At 39.2% G+C, this 18,245-nt stretch overlaps 1 long non-coding RNA gene across 1 annotated transcript in view; it reads left to right on the top strand.

Moving 5' to 3' along the window:
* Positions 1-18,245, top strand: part of LOC105489315 (uncharacterized) — a 37,710-nt gene that overhangs the window by 12,721 nt on the left and 6,744 nt on the right. Inside the window, exon 2 of the long non-coding RNA XR_011616747.1 lies at positions 17,393-17,525. This is a non-coding gene — a long non-coding RNA (uncharacterized lncRNA). The remainder of the gene's footprint in view (positions 1-17,392; positions 17,526-18,245) is intronic.

Genomic DNA, 18,245 nt, shown 5'->3' with positions numbered 1-18,245 from the left:
CACTGGTTACCTCTCCTACAGTACTTCTGTCTTCAGATTGAGAGTTGTTACCATTTTTTCGGACCCCAAATATAACTGTCAGGCCACACTGAGATTGTAGGTGAGACTGGAGAATTTGTGTTTAGAATGACTTCTATTAAAATGTTAGATTTCTTCCAATAGTCAACAGCCCTATTATAAGAACAGATAAAGCAGATTTCTGAATTGATTCAAATTTTTTTATGGGAAAAACTGGCTAGCCATATGTAGAAAGCTGAAACCGGATCCCTTCCTTATACTTTATACAAAAATTAATTCAAGATGGATTAAAGACTTAAATGTTAGACCTAAAACCATAAAAACCCTAGAAGAAAACCTAGGCAATACCACTCAGGACATAGGCATGGGCAAGGACTTCATGACTAAAACACCAAAAGCAATGGCAACAAAAGTCAAAATTGACAAATGGGATCTAACTAAATTAAAGAGCTTCTGCACAGCAAAAGAAAATATCTTCAGAGTGAACAGGCAACCTACAGAATGGGAGAAAATTGTTGCAATCGATCCATCTGACAAACGGCTAATATCCTGAATCTACAAAGAACTTAAATTTACAAGAAAAAAACCAAACAACCCCATCACAAAGTAGGCAAAGGATATGAACAGACACTTCTCAAAATAAGACATTTATGCAGCCAACGAACATATGAAAAAAAGCTCATCATCACTGGTCATTAGAGAAATGCAAATCAAAACCAGAATGAGATACCACCTCACGCCAGTTAGAATGGCGATCATTAAAAAGTTAGGAAAAAACAGATACTGGAGAGGATGTGGAGAAATAGGAACACTTTTACACTGTTGGTGGGAGTGTATATTGGTTCAACCATTGTGAAGATAGTGTGGTGATTCCTCAAGGATCTAGAACCAGAAATACCATTTGACCCAGCAATCCCTTTACTGGATATATACCCAAAAGACTGTAAATCATTCTACCATAAAGACACATGCACATGTATGTTTATTGCAGCAATATTTACAATAGCAAAAGCTTGGAACCAACCCAAGTGCCCATCAATGATAGACTGGATAAAGAAAATGTGGCACATATATGCCATGGAATACTATGCAGTCATAAAAAATGAGTTCATGTCCTTTGCAGGGACATGGATGAAGCTGGAAACCATCATTCTCAGCAAACTAACACAGGAGCAGAAAACTGAACACTGCATATTCTCACTCATAAGTGGGAGCTGAACAATGAGAACACATGGACACAGGGAGGGGAACATCACACACCAGGGCCTGTAGGGGGTGGGGGGGCTAGAGAAGGGAATGCATTAGGAGAAATACGTAATGTAGATGACAGGTTGATGGGTGCAGCAAACCATCATGGCACATGTATACCTATGTAACAAACTTGCATGTTCTGCGTGTGTATCCCAGAACTTAAAATGTAAAAAAAAAAGAGAAAAGGATATACAATATTCAAAAAAGAATACAATCCCTTAAACTGAATAGCTTTTTCTAAAAAAAAAAAATTTATTGTATGTGTGTATACATATATGTATGTGTGCATACATATTTTGCATATCATATATTTGATATGCAAAAACATGCAAAAACATGTATATATGATATGCAAAAACATATATATGGTATATATATGAAATATATGTGATATAAAAACATATATATATATCTCTCTGCCTTGTGTAGGCGCCATAGGTGAGAAGATGAGGAAGGAAGGGTAATCAAAGAAGTGGACGTTTTAGAGATGTTAAGAACAGGTAAAGTCAGAGCAAATGATCTAAAAGGAGGAAAGGTTGTGGTCAGTGGGTGAACATTTGGATTTAGGCTTTCAGGGATGGAGCTGGTCCGGGTGAGGACGTGATCCGAATGCGGCAATAGAACAAGTGAAGGCTGGTGGCTGACAGAGTTCTTGGGGTGGAGATCCTGACCTGGAGTGGAAGCGTTCCTGTAGTGGGGACAGAGGATGGTGACAGCAGTGTGTTTCTCTCATGCGAAACATTCTCCCTGCCATCCCCAGGCTCCCGAAATCTGATTCTGTACTGACAACAAGCTGGAGGTCTCCTTGTGGTCCAGATTCAGAACCTCTTGATCTGCTGACATGACCCACAAAAACTAGGTCCTTGCTGGCCCCTCCCTTGCCATTCCAATAACAAAAGGCGGCAGAGGGGTAAGATATGCATAATAAACACTCCCATACATAAAGGAGAGGGATGGTCTTTAGTAAGTCAGTAAATCTTAGCCTCGCTCGCTATTTGAGAGAGATTCTTTAACACTCAAAGTTCACTTTCAGACTCCAAATTCTTTCAGATATTTCAAACTAAAATACTGCTGCTCAAAACTTCCTACCCTCTTGTGAAGTCTTGTGCTTTAAGATTTTTTTTTAAACAGTTGTATTTGATGATTACAAAGCAAATAATTGGTCCATTTTGACCAGGAGAAGTCAGCTGACAGTGTGACTATCCCCGTGGTCTTTTCCCCCAGGGAAATCTATTTGTTTGTCAGTATCTATTTGTTTTTATAATGCTGGAAACATGCATACACACACTCTTTTTTATAATCTTTGATATAAAAGAATTTTGTTTGATACAGAAGTTGCTAATGTAGCTATAAAATATGTTTTAGGAGGAATCTTTAAGATTGAGTTTAAATAGTTCACCTTCAGCTCACTCTTGGGATGGCCCTTGCCTGTCATTTACTTTTGGTTGGAGGAACAGTCATTGCTTGGGAGAAAACAAAGTCCATGGGGTCAGTGGAGAGGCAGAGCCCTGGGTCCTAGGGAGAGGGCACAGTCTCCATCCCGGCCCCCCTGTGTCCTTCTCCGTGTTTTCCTTTGAGTATCTCACTCCCAGCGCCTCTGCATGTCTGCATGTAGGGAGGGTTTGCGCTGAAGCTCAGAGTAAAAGGTCATTAGAGAGAACGGAAAAAAAATCTGCTAAAGCAGATTTTGTTCTTTTCAGATTTATTTATCTCAAATTTCTGATTTGGTGGTAAGTTGTGGCAAAATTTAGGTCTTCCTTGGTAAATGTGTTTTAGTCTCTCCTGGAAATTGGAAACTCATAAAGAATGTGTTGAAGTTCTGAAGAAGGGAAGATTTCTCCCTGTTTGATCTGGTGGAAGATAGCTATGAAGAGTTGACATAAACAGTCTACAATGACGAGGACTAACAGTAGCTTTGGAGTGAGGATAGGTCATTTGTGGTTCAGTGGAAAACCACGGATTGTTTAGACGCTAGAGAAGTTTAGAGGCTCATGGAGGGGAACTCTGAGTTAGTAGATCTTTATTCTGCACGGATTATTTTATAACCTTGCAAATTGTAGGTAGTTAATAGCAATGTGAAATAATTCTTGTTTACCGACAAGCTTTGGAGTAAGGATAGGTCATTGCTTTTTCTGACTAGAATTTCCCTCTACAATGCATATTTGAGACAGGTCTGGTGAGAGAGGCGAAGGAGGAACTTTTGGGTGATGAGCCCAAAGGCTGTAAGTTGATAAAAGAACCCCATGTATTGACACAACAAAAGTTGTTCCCTGGAAGCTGCAATATGCCCTTGGAGATTCACAGCAGAGCTGAGGTTTAAAAACAGGGTAATGAAAGTTGCTAAACGGTACCGCTCCCTTAGCTTCCACCCTAGTGGTGAAATAATTGGGCCCAAAGGTGCTAGGGGAAGAGAATGAGGTTTTGGTGGTTTACAGGGAATGTGGCCTTTCTAGCCATGAAACATAATCCTAATTGGAAGAATTGTGTTGGAAAGTTGGCCATATTGGAAAGAGCAGGATGCTTAAGAAAATGGGCACTTTTTAACAGCACTGTCTACAAATGGCTTATTTTCAAGGGGAATAGAAATGAGTAATAGACCCCATCTCTCAAAAGCAGCAACACGTCCTTTTCAGACAGGGATCTTGAAAAAGCAACGGTCTGTTTTTCTTTTTCCCTCCAATAAAGACTCTTCTACCCTAAAAAGGTTTTCTCAAAACTTATCTGCTTATGCTGTTTGGGAACTTTCTTCTGCCCAGCTCCTCCTTGGCCCCTGGTTGGTTCATGGTGGGAAGAAAAAACAGTGGATAAGCAGCCATGTCCCAACCTAGGTATAGCAGGTGGAATGAACTTGCTTCCCAACTCAGAGCTAGTGTTCTCGGCTTCTTTCCTCGCTCCGTTCCCTCACTCTTATTCCTGATTCCAGGTTGTTCAGTGTTCTGAGCAACCTTAGTGATACTTACATGGATGACATGTTTATGATATTTCTTATTGCTGTTCAGTCTGCAACCTGCACAACTGTACTATGACAGTCTGGGAGGCAAATTTAGGAATTTCCCAACTCTATCAACTGTCCAGAAATAGAACTTCCCTGGAAAAAAACTTTCATTTGGACAATTTTAATTATAAAATATATACATTTACCCTTTCTTTAAGTAAATATTTATTAAGTGGGCCTACTTTTGACCAAATGAGTTTACAGCTCTGGAAAGAGAGGTGAACTAAATGGTGTAGGGGAAAATTTGTGGTTCAGTGGAAAACCATGGATTGTTTGATGCTAGAGAAGTTTAGAGGCTCATGGAGGGGAACTCTGAGTTAGTAGATCTTTATTCTGCACGGATTATTTTATAACCTTGCAAATTGTAGGTAGTTGATAGCAATGTGAAATAAATTCTTGTTTACCGACACACAATTCTGTCAATAGAGGTTCAATGGAATGATCTCTTCTCCCTGTGGAAAAACCAGTTTTACCTCCATTTGGACATCTCTTCCTACATTTTATTACACTATAAAAATTTGTTCTTTTTTTTTTTAACTTCTCTTTAGAACTACTTATGACATCCTTTTGGTTCTCTCATTGCTTGAATTAAATAAACTACTCAACATGTCTTCATTTTATATCTTTATATTTTACTTTATAATAGCAATGTTTTGTTATAATAGTTATAATGGCAATTTTCAAAAAATTGCTTTTTACATAGACGATGTCCTCAAGCTTAGAAACAGAAAACTTACAGAACAAAACAAAGCAAAGCAAAAAGAAAAGTAAAAACAGATATTATTTATAACCCTACCATCCACAGGAAAGCTGATAATAAATCAGGGTTCCATTGTATTTGAATGAGTATAGTTTTTTTTTAATTGAACTCATTCCATATATGTAACATGTTTTATTTTTATTTTGTAATATAATGGGTAATAAGCATTTAAAAAATATCCACAAGCAGGTCTAGTTCATCTGAACAGCAGTTTGCTTTAGGAATCAGCTAAAATAATTATGAGCATTCTGACAGGCTAAAAAATTTAACTGTAAACCACAAATGTGGTGTAGGCGTCATAGCAGCAAAGGGGGACCTGGATACAGAATTAAAAGCATCTAACAGGGCACAGTCAAGAGAAGAAGTCTGTAGGTAAGTGTGGTCTTAGAAAAGATACCAGTAACAAAGCCAGTACTCACCTAGGGGAGCCACGAAGACTGTTTTCTCTTTTGATTTTTAAAGAGTTGTCGATTGTGTCCACCTGGAAACTGGGCTTACTTTCTTGTTCTTCTTTTAGGATGAATCTTGACAAATATATACATGTGTGTTATATGTGCAATAGATTCGTGTGCATAGGCAGTTTAGGAGTTTCAGCATGTACCATAGTGATTGTTTTATTGTCATTCAAAATTGGACATCTTGCTTCCAACCTGATACCCACTTGCTATAATGTCTGCTCTGGTAACTACCAATGCAGTAGGGTCCCAGCCGGGAGGGTCTAAATCTGCAACCAGGGGTCAGAGCTGTTCTCTGAGTATTCCCAGCTTGCTTTCTAGACACTAACCATAACATATTTGGGCAGAGCACCCATGGTTTATTCAACTTGTGGGATAATCCAACAGTGCCTGTTCAATTAAAGGGCATGATTAGCTTCAAATCTTTGACTTTCTTAGAAAACTAATGTGGATATGTTGTTCAAATAGATCTGCTCTGTTGTTGAAGTTGTTTTCAGCTTTTATTACCTCTTGGAGTCATTGGTCTACATAGTTTACTTACTATCCAAAATAATATCCCTTTCTATTTTCTCAGCCATTCTTTCAGATTCAACAAATAGTTTGATGCTGCAGTTTTTTGAATTTAGAGAGTAATCTAAGTTTACTTATCCATTTCTTTTATAGCTTCAAAAATTACGTAGTATCCTGTTTTAATCCCTATATTTTATCATCACTCTCTTCTTTGTGTTAGTGAATTGCTAAGATGCGGATATCTTGAGATTCTGTGTTCCTAGAGGGCAGAGGTCACAACAATAATCTGGAATCTTCTGTAAAATGTGCACTGACTGCATATAATAGGTGCACAGTAAAGTCTTGTTGATCCATTCAATAACAAATATCGCAAATCTATCTTCCTCTTTCCTCAAATGTTTAACTCATTTTCACAGAGATGTTTCTTTTTTAAAACATACCTGTCTAAATTTTGCCACAGGCCACAGTCTGATGGTCCCTGAGGAGTTCACCTCATCCTCATTCCAGTCATTTTTTTTTTTTTTCCAAGAGAGAGTCCCGCTCTGTCACCCAGGCTGGAGTGCAGTGGTGTGACCTTGGCTCACTGTAGCCTCCACCTCCCGGGTTCAAGTGACTCTCCCGCCTCAGCCTCCCCAGCAGCTGGGATCACAGGCATGTGCCACCGTGCCTGGCTAATTTTTGTATTTTGAGTAAAGATGGGGTTTCACCATGTGGTCCAGGCTGATCTCGAACTCCTGACCTCAAGTGATCTGCCCACCTTGGCCTCCCAAAGTGCTTGGATTACAGAAGTGAGCCACTGGGCCCAGCCCCAGTCATTCTTTATACACGCTGCAGTAGGGTAGTGAGCAAGGCCACCAGAACCCACTTCAGGCCTTCCCTGTCTGTGCCCAAGCAGAGAGAACCAGCATGCTTGGTTGTCTTGGGTGCCCCTGACAACTCACTCCGCCTGCAGACTACAAAAGGTAGGGCTTGGCATAGTGCAAAACAAAGCATGCTTAGTTCCTGGTTTCTTTGCCTTTAATCCTGCCTTGCAAAATCCTAAAAAGCCTTAACAAAGAACAAAATTATTGGGAATTATCCTAGTACCTCTACAGAAGATTGTTCAATAGACTATTTTCCAAAACAGGAAGATTTCACTGGTCCTAGTCATGCACTTATTTGAAAAGGATTAGTTTATTTGGAAAGACAGAAGAGAAAACATGAAAAGAATTTAGATTAACTGTTTCTTTTTCTTTTATGTTAGAAAATGATGTGACTACATTTGTTATCTGGACACGAATGAGTGGAGGTCTAAGAATCCCAGGAAGAGACACATCGAGAAAACTTTGTTGTGATCTATTGCTGTTGATAAACACACTTCTAGTTCTCTTAATTGGAATTCACCTTTTTCTGGTGCCTTTGTTGGCTTCTCCACCTGAACACGCGGGTTTGGTACTACTGGGGGCCTCTTGCTTTCACTGGGAATTGGTAAGACGCAGACAATGCTGTGTTCCAGCCCGGGTTTTGGCACCTTGACAGCCTCTGGGACCATCCCCGTCTCCTCCCAATGTGTGAGCATAGGTAGCCCCAGACAGTGTGCTTCCTAAACCCTTGGAACACGGGGATCTGTGACACTCTGGCAGCTCTTCTCATTAGTGCACTTTGCAGCTGTGGAACAATCATTTGGCCAAGATGATGCAGACGGAATATCAAACTGTGTCTTGGAGGGGCAAGGCCTGACGTGGGGAGTAGCCCTGTCCAGCACAGCATCAACAGGCCAGGCACCAGCATCAGGCACATCAGATGCAGTCACCAAAATCCCCTGAGCTGGGCAAGAGCGCTCATTTCTTTGTACTGATGCCTGGGCTGAGAGGAAATGATTTCCATCCTGACTGGTCAATTTCCCCTTTAAGTATTTATGACCTTAAGACCAAACATTATGCCCCAGGCATAGTATGTATATTTAACAGATATATTTTGAACATGTAATAGCACAATCCTAAATCTTCACGGGCCATCCAAGCTCTAGAACTCTGAAGACGCACTTGGCACATTGCACCCTGGAAAGTTATGGCAGATGCAGGCTCCTCGTGGAACCCATTAACTCTAGTGCCCTGGATTCACTTGCTGTCTCCCAGTTGCCTTTCAAAATTCAGCTGCAAAGACCTTTCTCTTGTCTCTTTTCCTTCCAGTCACATAAGGAGGTCACTGGTCCCCACTCTCTTCTTTCCTTATGGACTTCCAGAAAAAAGAAGGATGGGAGGCAACTGGGTCGTTTGGAAGACACACCCTCCGATCAGCGCCCTGCAGACTGAGTACTGAGCGCAGTCACCACTGAAAGCCGCTCTCCTCCCCTCTTTCTCTCTCTCTCAAGTTTTAAATTTCCCCAGCTAGTGCAAAACTTAATGAAAGCCCTGGAGTATACAATAGCATTTTGAAAACAGGAATTTGTGACTGCTGTGAATCATCCCTCACAGCAGGGACCCAGAAATGTGAATTGTGGGAGGAACACACGAGCCCCTCTTTTTTACGGGGAATTTATTACAGGCGGGTCATTATTTACAATGCACCATTCACATCCTCTAAAGAGCCAATAAACTGGCTGCTGAATATGCATTTTCCTCTGTGGTGAGCACAGATGTTTCCAGCTCATACCCATTTCATTTAATTTCTTTTCTCCTTTTTTTTTTTTTTTTTTTTAAATTCTATCTTGCTATTTCTGTAGCAGCTGGGTAACTATTTGCCCGTCTTCGGTTTGGGAATCACTCCTCATATTTATTATCATTGGTGCCATTCATGTTGCTATACTTAAGAGTCTGTCAGCATTTCCATTAAAAGCTGCTGTTTCTGTGAGTTCAAAACCAGGCTGGGAAAGGTTTCTGAGGGTTAAACGTTGGGCAGATGAGGTCCCAGCTTGGGATCACATCACTTTAACAAAGTGTAGAAATAAAATCAGTTAGGGTGTTTTAGTGTTATGGGTTTACAAGCTGAAAAAAAGGAGATGGAAACATTGATTTCAAAAGCTGTTTTGCGTTTCTGTAAATGAAATACTGTCTTTTGCAACTTAACTTTTTTAAACCATTAATCTTTGAATTTTTCTAATGTTTGCTGGAGAGAGGAAAATTAGCAGTGATCATTTAGTGATTCACCTTAGAAGCAGATTTTGCATTATTTAAACTTTGGTTGACAATGATCATGCTCAGTGGTCTCCATCACCTTTGCAATAACATGATGTAATAGCATACACATCATATCTCAATATGGTCTTCAATCTTGTGCCTTCAATATAGTAGTCAATGTACAGTGATCCAGTTGAACTCAGTCGTGATTATACTCTCTATAGTATATAGCTTAGCACTTAATTTTATCATTCTATCATGTATATAATTCTATTTTGCATATATATAATATATATGTATGTGTGTATATATACATGTACGTATATTTATATATGTGCATATGTGTGTGTATATATGTACATGTACATATGTGTGTGTGTGTGTGTATGTGAGTATATATACATATAAGCACTACTATCCCATACGTGCACTAGTGTTTTTCCAACTGACCTGAAACCTCTTCCTGGTAAATACTGCAAAACAACAAACAAACTGATAACAAGTTTTTAAGCACTTGTTAGGTGCCAGCTTAGACTGTGTTTTGTGTTTTTATGAGTATTTTCTCATTTAATCCTCACAACAACATGATATGATAAATAAGATGACAGCACTCTACTACCTGTTATAGAGACTACCTTATGCCAGGCTGAGCAGAGATGTTTGTCAATATTTTGAATTATTATTTCAAAAGTTATTTGCAGGTTATGTGAAGCTATGTCAGTTACAAAAAGCAAGGACTAGCAACAAAATTAGTGTTATGAAAACTCTTGTTTCTGACTTAAGAAGATATTTCCCTTATTTCTGAAGTTTTCTTTTCTTAGAACATGGCTTGGAACAAGGGGTGGTGTAGAGAATTCAGCCAAAATGAAATACACATCCAAGGATGAAGCCAAACAGTCTGTCAGAAAAAAATTTAGAAAACCAACTCATCTTGCTGGAGGTGAATTAGTTAAGGAAAATATAGATTTCTGTTTTCATGTAGTTTCCATACTTTATTACCATTTCATTTCCTAACACAAACACCACTTAAGGTTGTCAGTTTTGGCATGAATTCCCTGAGTTCTAAGGTCATCTCTATATGAATTTGGTCATATTGTATGAGTTCTGGGATTATTAATGAAGCATTAGCAGAGGATTAATGGAGAATGGTCAGGCTAAATACTTACTGAATAGGAAGAGTATATTGTGCAAATTTAGATGTTCAAATTATTCTGGACTTAAGATCATCTTAACATGCATTTTCATAGAAAATTGAAATAGCTCTTTTAGCTTGATTAAAAATGGTCAAGCTTATATTTTAAAAACATTTAATTTATAACTTTCTCTGATACTCATTAACCTTGAAAAAGACTTTCAGATTGAATTACATTTGTGGAAGGTCCTCAAGTGTATGTTTCTGTGATAATCAGGGCTTTTAAAATCTCTCTTCCATTTGAGCGATGGCCTCTAACTTCTGTCTTTGTATCTTGGATGGTCTTTTGAGCAGAAATAGTCTTTTGTCTACACTGCCTCAAATGTCCTCCTCACCTCAGGAAAATTTCTCATACTCTGTCTTTGTTAAGTGAACATCAGAAATAAATGAAAAAAAAATTTCACTCTTATGCCAAAAATAAAGTTAACATAACATTAATGAGGTGGCTTAAACCTCTAAGTCCCAGGCCATTCATTGAGGCAAAACTGAGACTTCATCCTTCACCACCAGTATGTGCATAGACATTTCCCAGGATGGAGTTCTCTCAGCTGAGGGTAACTTCACTTCTGGAAGGAAACTTGATATTGCAGGGTGAGACCTGGGAGATCCTCTTTCTTTCCCTCCCTTCCATCCTTTCTCCAGTTCTTTGACCTTCCTTCCTTGCCACTCTTCTTCCTCTTTACTGGATCTTTTATTTTCTTTATGTTCAATTTGTCAAAAAGAGAAAATATGTATTCTGTGACTTTATTAAAGTGTAGATGAAGTGTTCAATGATAGTTTTCCTTGGATTTTTTTATTCCTTTACACCTTAAACTGATTGGCTTTTAAATTTTTTCACTCTATAAGCCAATAATTAAATCTTAGACTGAATGGCAATAACAACAATGTTTGTTTTAAGAACATTATACTTATGTAAAAACTCAGTAGATGGTAATTGATGGGTCTATTTTAGTCTACCATGTAAATAATATAGAATTTCAAACTATTTTCTCTAAGTTATCTTCTGGCAAAACAGAATGACTCATCTGATTTGTATAGTGTAAACAATCATTGTAACAAAAACAGAGTTTACTAGCTCCTTTAATTGTTCTATTGTTTGGTGAAATTGATTTCAGTAACAGGACTATTTTTTTAAAACACTGGGTTCAGCTGGGCTCGGTGGCTCACACCTGTAATCCCAGCATTTTGGGAGGCTGAGGCAGGTGGATCACCTGAGGTCAGGAGTTTGAGACCAGCATGACCAACATGGAGAAACCCCCGTCTCTACTAAAAATACACATACATACACACACACAAAATTAGCTGGGCGTGGGCGCACACCTGTAATCCCAGTTACTTGGGAGCCTGAGGCAGGAGAATCACTTGAACCCGGGAGACGGAGGTTACGGTGAGCCAAGATTGCATCATTGTACTCCAGCCTGGGTTACAAGAGTGAAACTCCATCTCAAAACAAAACAAAAAAACCCCTGGCTTCATAGAAGCATAATGCAGTATCATAGTGGCTGGAGTTGGAATGGGGACCAGGTTGGAATGGGGATCACTGCCAACTCCACGTCTTCCATTATGCTGCTGAAGTTCTACCAAAAAAAAAAAAAAAAAAAAGAAGAAAAAAAAAGAGACAAAACCCTAAAACACCAAAATCTAATCAAGTCAGTGGAATATTATCCAGCCCTAAAAATGAAGAAAATTCTGACACTTGCTTCAATGTGAATGAATCTTGAGGATGTCATGCTATGTGAAATAAGCCAGTCACAAAGGGAAACACACTGTCTGATTCCATTTATATGAGGTACCTAGAGTAGTCCAGGTGATAGAGACAGAAAGTAGAAGAACAGGAAACCAGCAAGCATATAAAAGAACTCAAGAACACCACTAACCAACAAGACCTAATTTATATTTATGAAATAATTCACCCCAAACCAGCAGAGTACACGTTGTTTTCCAAGGCCCTGAGAACATACAGTAAGATGGGCCATGAAAATCCAAAGCAAATTTAAAATAATTGCAGTCATACGCAATGAGTTCAACAAGGTTTCAGGATACAAGATCAACAGACAAAGATCAACTGTATTTGTGTATACTAGCAATACATACTTGAAAGGTAAAATTAAAAATATAATTCCTTTTATAGTTTCTTAATACAAATGAAATACTTAGTAATAAATGTAAAAAAAATTAACACAAGCTTGTATTCTGAAAACTACAAAACATCGATAAAAGAAACCAAAGAAGATCGAAATAGAGATACTGTGTTCATGGATTAGAAGATGATGTAGTAAAGAAGTCAATTGATCCATTGACTAAATTGATGTATAGGCTTCATAAAATTTACATTAAAAACCAAGCAAGATTTTTTTTGTAGAGACAAGATTATTCTGAAATTTGTTTGGAAAGGCAAAGTAACTAGAATAGCAAAAACAATGTTGAATACAAAGAATACATTTCAAAAGGTCACTCTACCTGAATTCAATACTTCTTATATAGTGACAGTAACCTAAACTCTGTAGTGCTGATGGAAAGATGGACACATAGATCAACGGAACAGAACAGAGAAAAAGAAATACCCCTAAACATGCCCAGCTGATTTTTGACTAAGACGTAAAAGCAGTTCAATGGAGGAATCACTTTCAACAAATGTTACTGGAACAACTGAATTTCCGTAGGCAAAAAGTAAACTTCAGCCTGAGCCTCACACCTTATACAAAAATTAACTCAAAATAGAGAAAAGATTTAAATGTAAAAATAAAACTAAAATTTTAGAAAGGCACAATTCAAAATCTTCAAGATTAAGACTTGGTGCAGAATTCTTAAACATGGCACCAAAAGCACAATCCATAAAAGGAAAACATCCATAAATTGGACTTCATCAAGATCAAAAAGGTTTGCTCTGCAAAAGACCCTCTTAGGAGGATCAAAAGACAAGCTACAGACAGGGAGAAAATATTTGCAAATCACATGTCTGAGAAAGGACTCACATCCAGAATACATAAAGGACTCTCAGAATGCAACAGTAAAAATCAAGCAATTCAATTAGAAAATGTGCAAAAGACATGAAGAGACATTTACTATACAGAGTGTACCTGGGTCAAATAAGCACTTGAAAAGATTTCCAACCTCATTAGCTATTAAAGAAATGCAGATTAAGACCACAATAAGAAATCACTACCTACGTATTAGAACAAGTAAAATAAAACAGAACGGCAACACCAAATGCTGGCAAGGATGCAAAGAAACTAGATTTCACACATATTGCTGTGCAACGTCAAGTGGTACAGCCACTCTGGAAAGCAGTTCGACAGTTTCTTAAGAAACGAAACATATATTTATTATATTTCCTAGCAATCATACTCCTGGGCGATTATCTCAGAGAACTGAAATCTTATACCTACACAAAAATCTGCAGTGGTTGTTTATAGCAAGTTTATTTGCAATAGCTAAAAACACTAAAATTACCAACAATAGGTGCATGGTTAAACAAACTATGGTACGTCCATACCAGAGAATAATACAGCAATAAAGGAAAACAAACTGCTGACATGTGCAACAACTTGCATGCATGGCAAATGAATTGGGGCAAGTAAAACAAGCCAGTCTCAAAAGGTCACATACTATATGATTTATAGAACATTCTCGAAACAACCAAATTAAAGAGGTGGAGATCAGATCAGTGATTGCCAGTGTTGAGAGATGGTGGGGCTGGATGGCTTGACTTTAAAGGGAAGCACAAAGGATATCTTTGTGATGATGGAGCAGTTACATATCTTGTCTGCCTGGTGGTTACAGAAATCTACATATACCACCAATGACACAAAACTATTTGCACACTGAGTCTGTACCAGTTTCCTGGCTTTGATATTGTAGGGTAGCTACATAAGATGTAGCCAACGGGGCAAACTGGGCAGAGGATTCATAGGATCTCTCTGTACTATTTTTGCAACTTCCTGTGAATGTATAGTTATTTCAAAATAAAAAGGTTAAAAAGAAACAAAAGTCAACATTATACTTAGTGGTGACACGCTGGAAAAATTCTCATTAGAATCAGGAATAAGGCAATTTTATTTGTTATCAACATCATCCTCCTAATTAATGCTGGAAGTCTGGCCAGTGTAGGGGAAGGAAGAATTATTATTAGAAAGAGACCTAATAACTCTTTGAAGTTTCTACAATTGTATGCTTCTAATACCAAATGAATCTAAAAGAGTTAAATTAAGCAAAGTGATAGAAGGTTAAATAAATATAAAAATATTTTTCTCTACACTGTAATAATAGGCTGGAAATATTTATGGCAAAAATTACATTAATCAAAAGAAAGTGAGTGGTCTCACCTTAAGAAAGGACTTAGCTAATAAAAATGAAGAATGTGACTCTAGTAACATAAAGACAGTTTAAGAAATAAGAATGCACATTATTTTTCTTGATACTAAATTATTAGTGTAAATATAAGTCTTCCTCAAATTTTAGTGGAATAGTGATTTTGGAAAATTCAGTGAATGATCCTAAAATAATCTGAAACAATAAGTAGTGAAAATGACTTTGAAAGTTGTATTGAGGTCTAATTTACATGCCACAAAACTCTCTCCTTTTAAGTGTGCAATACAATGATTTTTAGTAAATTTACAAAATTGTGCAACCATCACCACGATCTAGCTTTAGAATGTCTCCGTCACAGCAAAAAAAAAGTGTCATCCCCATATTCAGTCACTGTGTGATACCACCCCAGCCCTGGTAACTACTCATCTACTTTCTATCTTTATACATGTCCCTATTCAAAACAATTTGCATAAATGGAATCAGGCAACATGTGGCCTTTGTGTTTGGCTTCTTTTACTTAGCATACGATCTTACCCTGTTGTAATAGGTGGGAAAACTTCATTCCTTTAGATAGCTGAATAATGCTCCACTCTGTAGACAGACTGCATCTTGTTTATTTATTCTACTTGAGTGGACAATTGGGTTGTTTCCATTTTTGGCAATTATGTGAAATGGATGTTTTCATACAGGTGGGAGAGAGGAGACAGCGTAGGAAGGTTTACTCTCTTTAGATCAACAATTTCATGCCTAAGAAAATATCCTAAAGAAATGATCAGAAATGTGCTCAAAAATTTATGTACAGAGGGAGTCATTGGAGCATGTTCACGAGAGAAAATTAGGAACCTTCTGAAGATCCAAGAATAGAGAAATGGGAAAAGAAATTGTGATACACTCCTTAAAAATGTTTTGTAGCTATTAAAAATTATGCTTTCAAAGACTACTTAGTACCATATTAAAATTCTCACAACATTACTTTAAATAAAACAATATGCAGTAGTACATACAGTGTGAAACCACCTTCATACAATAAAATTGTATTCATATTTACCTCGATTGTTCTTTTGGATCAACTATAATAAACATACAAATACATTTTCTAGAATACAACTATGGTTGTTTCTGGGAGGAAGAATTGTGGATGGTTTTTACCTTCTTTATATTTTTCTGTATTTTCCAAATTTTGCACAAAAAAGTGTTGCCTTTATAATAGAAATAAAAGAGGCCGGGCGCAGTGGCTCACGCCTGTAATCCCAGCACTTTGAGAGGCCGAGGCAGGCGGATCACGAGGTCAGGAGATCGAGACCATCCTGGCTAACACGGTGAAACCCCCATCTTACTAAAAATACAAAAATTAGCTGGGCGTGGTGGCGGCGCCTGTGGTCCCAGCTACTCGGGAGGCTGAGGCAGGAGAATGGCGTGAACCCGGGAGGTGGAGTTTGCAGTGAGCCGAGATCGCGCCACCGCACTCCAGCCTGGGCGACAGAGTGAGACTCCATCTCAAAAGAAAAAAAAAAAAAAAGAAATAAATAAAAGATTATTGTGGGTACAAAGAAAAATGTTCACTTTGCAAGTTCTTTTTAAGGTATGTATGCTTTTTTCCCCCTCGCAACTTGTTGGAAAATTACAAAAGAAAACAATATCCCTAAATCCTGACACATAAAGAAAGGTTCAAAGTATGAATATAATGAAAGGGCCAGCTAAGCTAAATGGAAGACTGACCAGAATGGTTCGGAATGAGAAGGCAGGAGGGAGGGACTGATCTCAGTGTGTCTGCAGGTTATACCTTGGGGTATTATGTTATCCCTTGTGGCGTGTGTGTGTGTGTGTGTGTGTGTGAGAGAGAGAGAGAGAGAGAGATTTGTGGCTGAGCCTTCCTTCTTTGCTGTTCCTTACACACTTTCCTTCCTTGCATTCCTCCCTGGTTTTATGCGATCCATGTGGTTAGAGATTCTTGCTGCTGGCCGCGTTTCTTTGGAGTTTGTTTTCACGGCCATTCCCGCGCACGCTCATGCCTCTCCTCTCTATCAGCTGGTGACGTGAGCGTTGGAAACACACTGAGCACTGGTTTCCATGGGGAAGAGATGACTTCCTCTATGGATCTTCCTTAGTTCGCAGGGGCTGGTGTTTTGCGCAGTTTGAGTGCTGACCCCACGCCATCAGAGCACAGGCTTAGTCCTTCCCTAAGCTAGTCGTACTTAACAAGTCCAGAGCACATAACTTAACCAGGTCCCCCAGCTTGCACATCATAGGAACCCCAATAATTTAAGAGGAGGGGTAGGAGAAGCATGCAGAGAGTGGGCTGTGCTTAACACAGGCCCAGGTCGCCCAGCCCAGAAGCTAGCCAGTGGACTCTCTACGTTTTTCTACAGAAAACCAGGCTCTGGCCCTGAGGGGACCGGGTGTGACTGCCAGGGCAGGACAGTGTGATGCGGGATGAGCCCTGTACTGTGTCCACTCTGCGAACAGATGCTCCTGGCAACCGAACCCACAGCGTCCTGCCTGTGTGCTGAGACTCTCCAGTGTGTGGCCTGGCCTTCAGCCACAGGTGGGGGGTGCATGACTCCCACCGAGGGCATCTTTGATGATTTTGCGTAGCCAGCAACCATGAGGCCGAGCAGAGTCAGAGCTTGATCTAGGAGCCGTGGAGGTGCGTGTGGGAGCTTGGGGGAATCTCCTGGAAAGGAAGTGAGGGAGAATTCTCCTGGGGTTTGCTGCCCCCAAGGAAACCGGCCCTGCAGGACTCATCCCGGGAAGCCCACAGCATCTCCCCTCCACCTCCCTCACTCCGTTTTCCATCTTTAGGGCTTGTACCACGCAGGCGTTGACGTTAGGATGCGAAGTGTCTGATTGGAGGGTTTCCTTGTAGCTGCAGTAACAATGGAAATACATTTTGAAAAATCAGTTTTAATAAAGCCCAGGCACTGACCCCAGCCACGTAAGTATTTATATTATTGACTTCTGTATGAGGTGATTTGTTAGGAGAGAAAAAAGTCTTTCTGCTCTTGTCTTGAGACCCGAGGAAAAAAATAACAAAAATTAGAGAAACTGGAGATAAAAACGCAGTGAGTGGAATCACGCCAATGCCCCTGGGAGGCTCGCCTGCCGTGCTCATGCTGCTTCTCATCCGTTATACGAGTGTGATAGCTCTTTCCCGTTTGATGGTGTCATTACGTAGACTCTACACATTCGATTCCATTTACAAGTCAATGGTGTGAGATTTTATGACAATTCTTTTTTAGTGAATCAATTCCGTACGATCCTACTCAGTTAAGAAAAAATATATGAAAAGAATTCCTAAATAGTTGCCTTTTGGACCTCTCCCCAGAAAGTCTCAACCCACTAGGCATTTTTTACTGCAGGCCTTTGGCCTTCTGTTCATGGGAAATGGGCAGAAACCAGGTCCAGGTAGCCTTGCTTTTGAGGCAACAATATTTCATAAATGTAAAGGCTGGAGCTTGCCAGAACAAACATTCTGGATATCACGTAGTGGAACTTTGGATCCAATTTTGAAACCAAAAGGAGAAGTGAGAAGCCTGGAAGAAAATCTGGGGATGGGATACTCACTAAACCCAGGGTGTGGTTTCCTCTGGGACAGGGACAAAGGGTCTTACCAAGGTGTTTAGATATGTCTAACAGACGGCCCCAGGTATGGGGA

Source organism: Macaca nemestrina, chromosome 19 (assembly GCF_043159975.1).
Source record: "Macaca nemestrina isolate mMacNem1 chromosome 19, mMacNem.hap1, whole genome shotgun sequence".
NCBI lineage: Eukaryota > Metazoa > Chordata > Mammalia > Primates > Cercopithecidae > Macaca > Macaca nemestrina.
The sequence above is the reverse complement of the archived record's forward strand: the minus strand, read 5'-3'. Positions and strand labels throughout refer to the sequence as shown.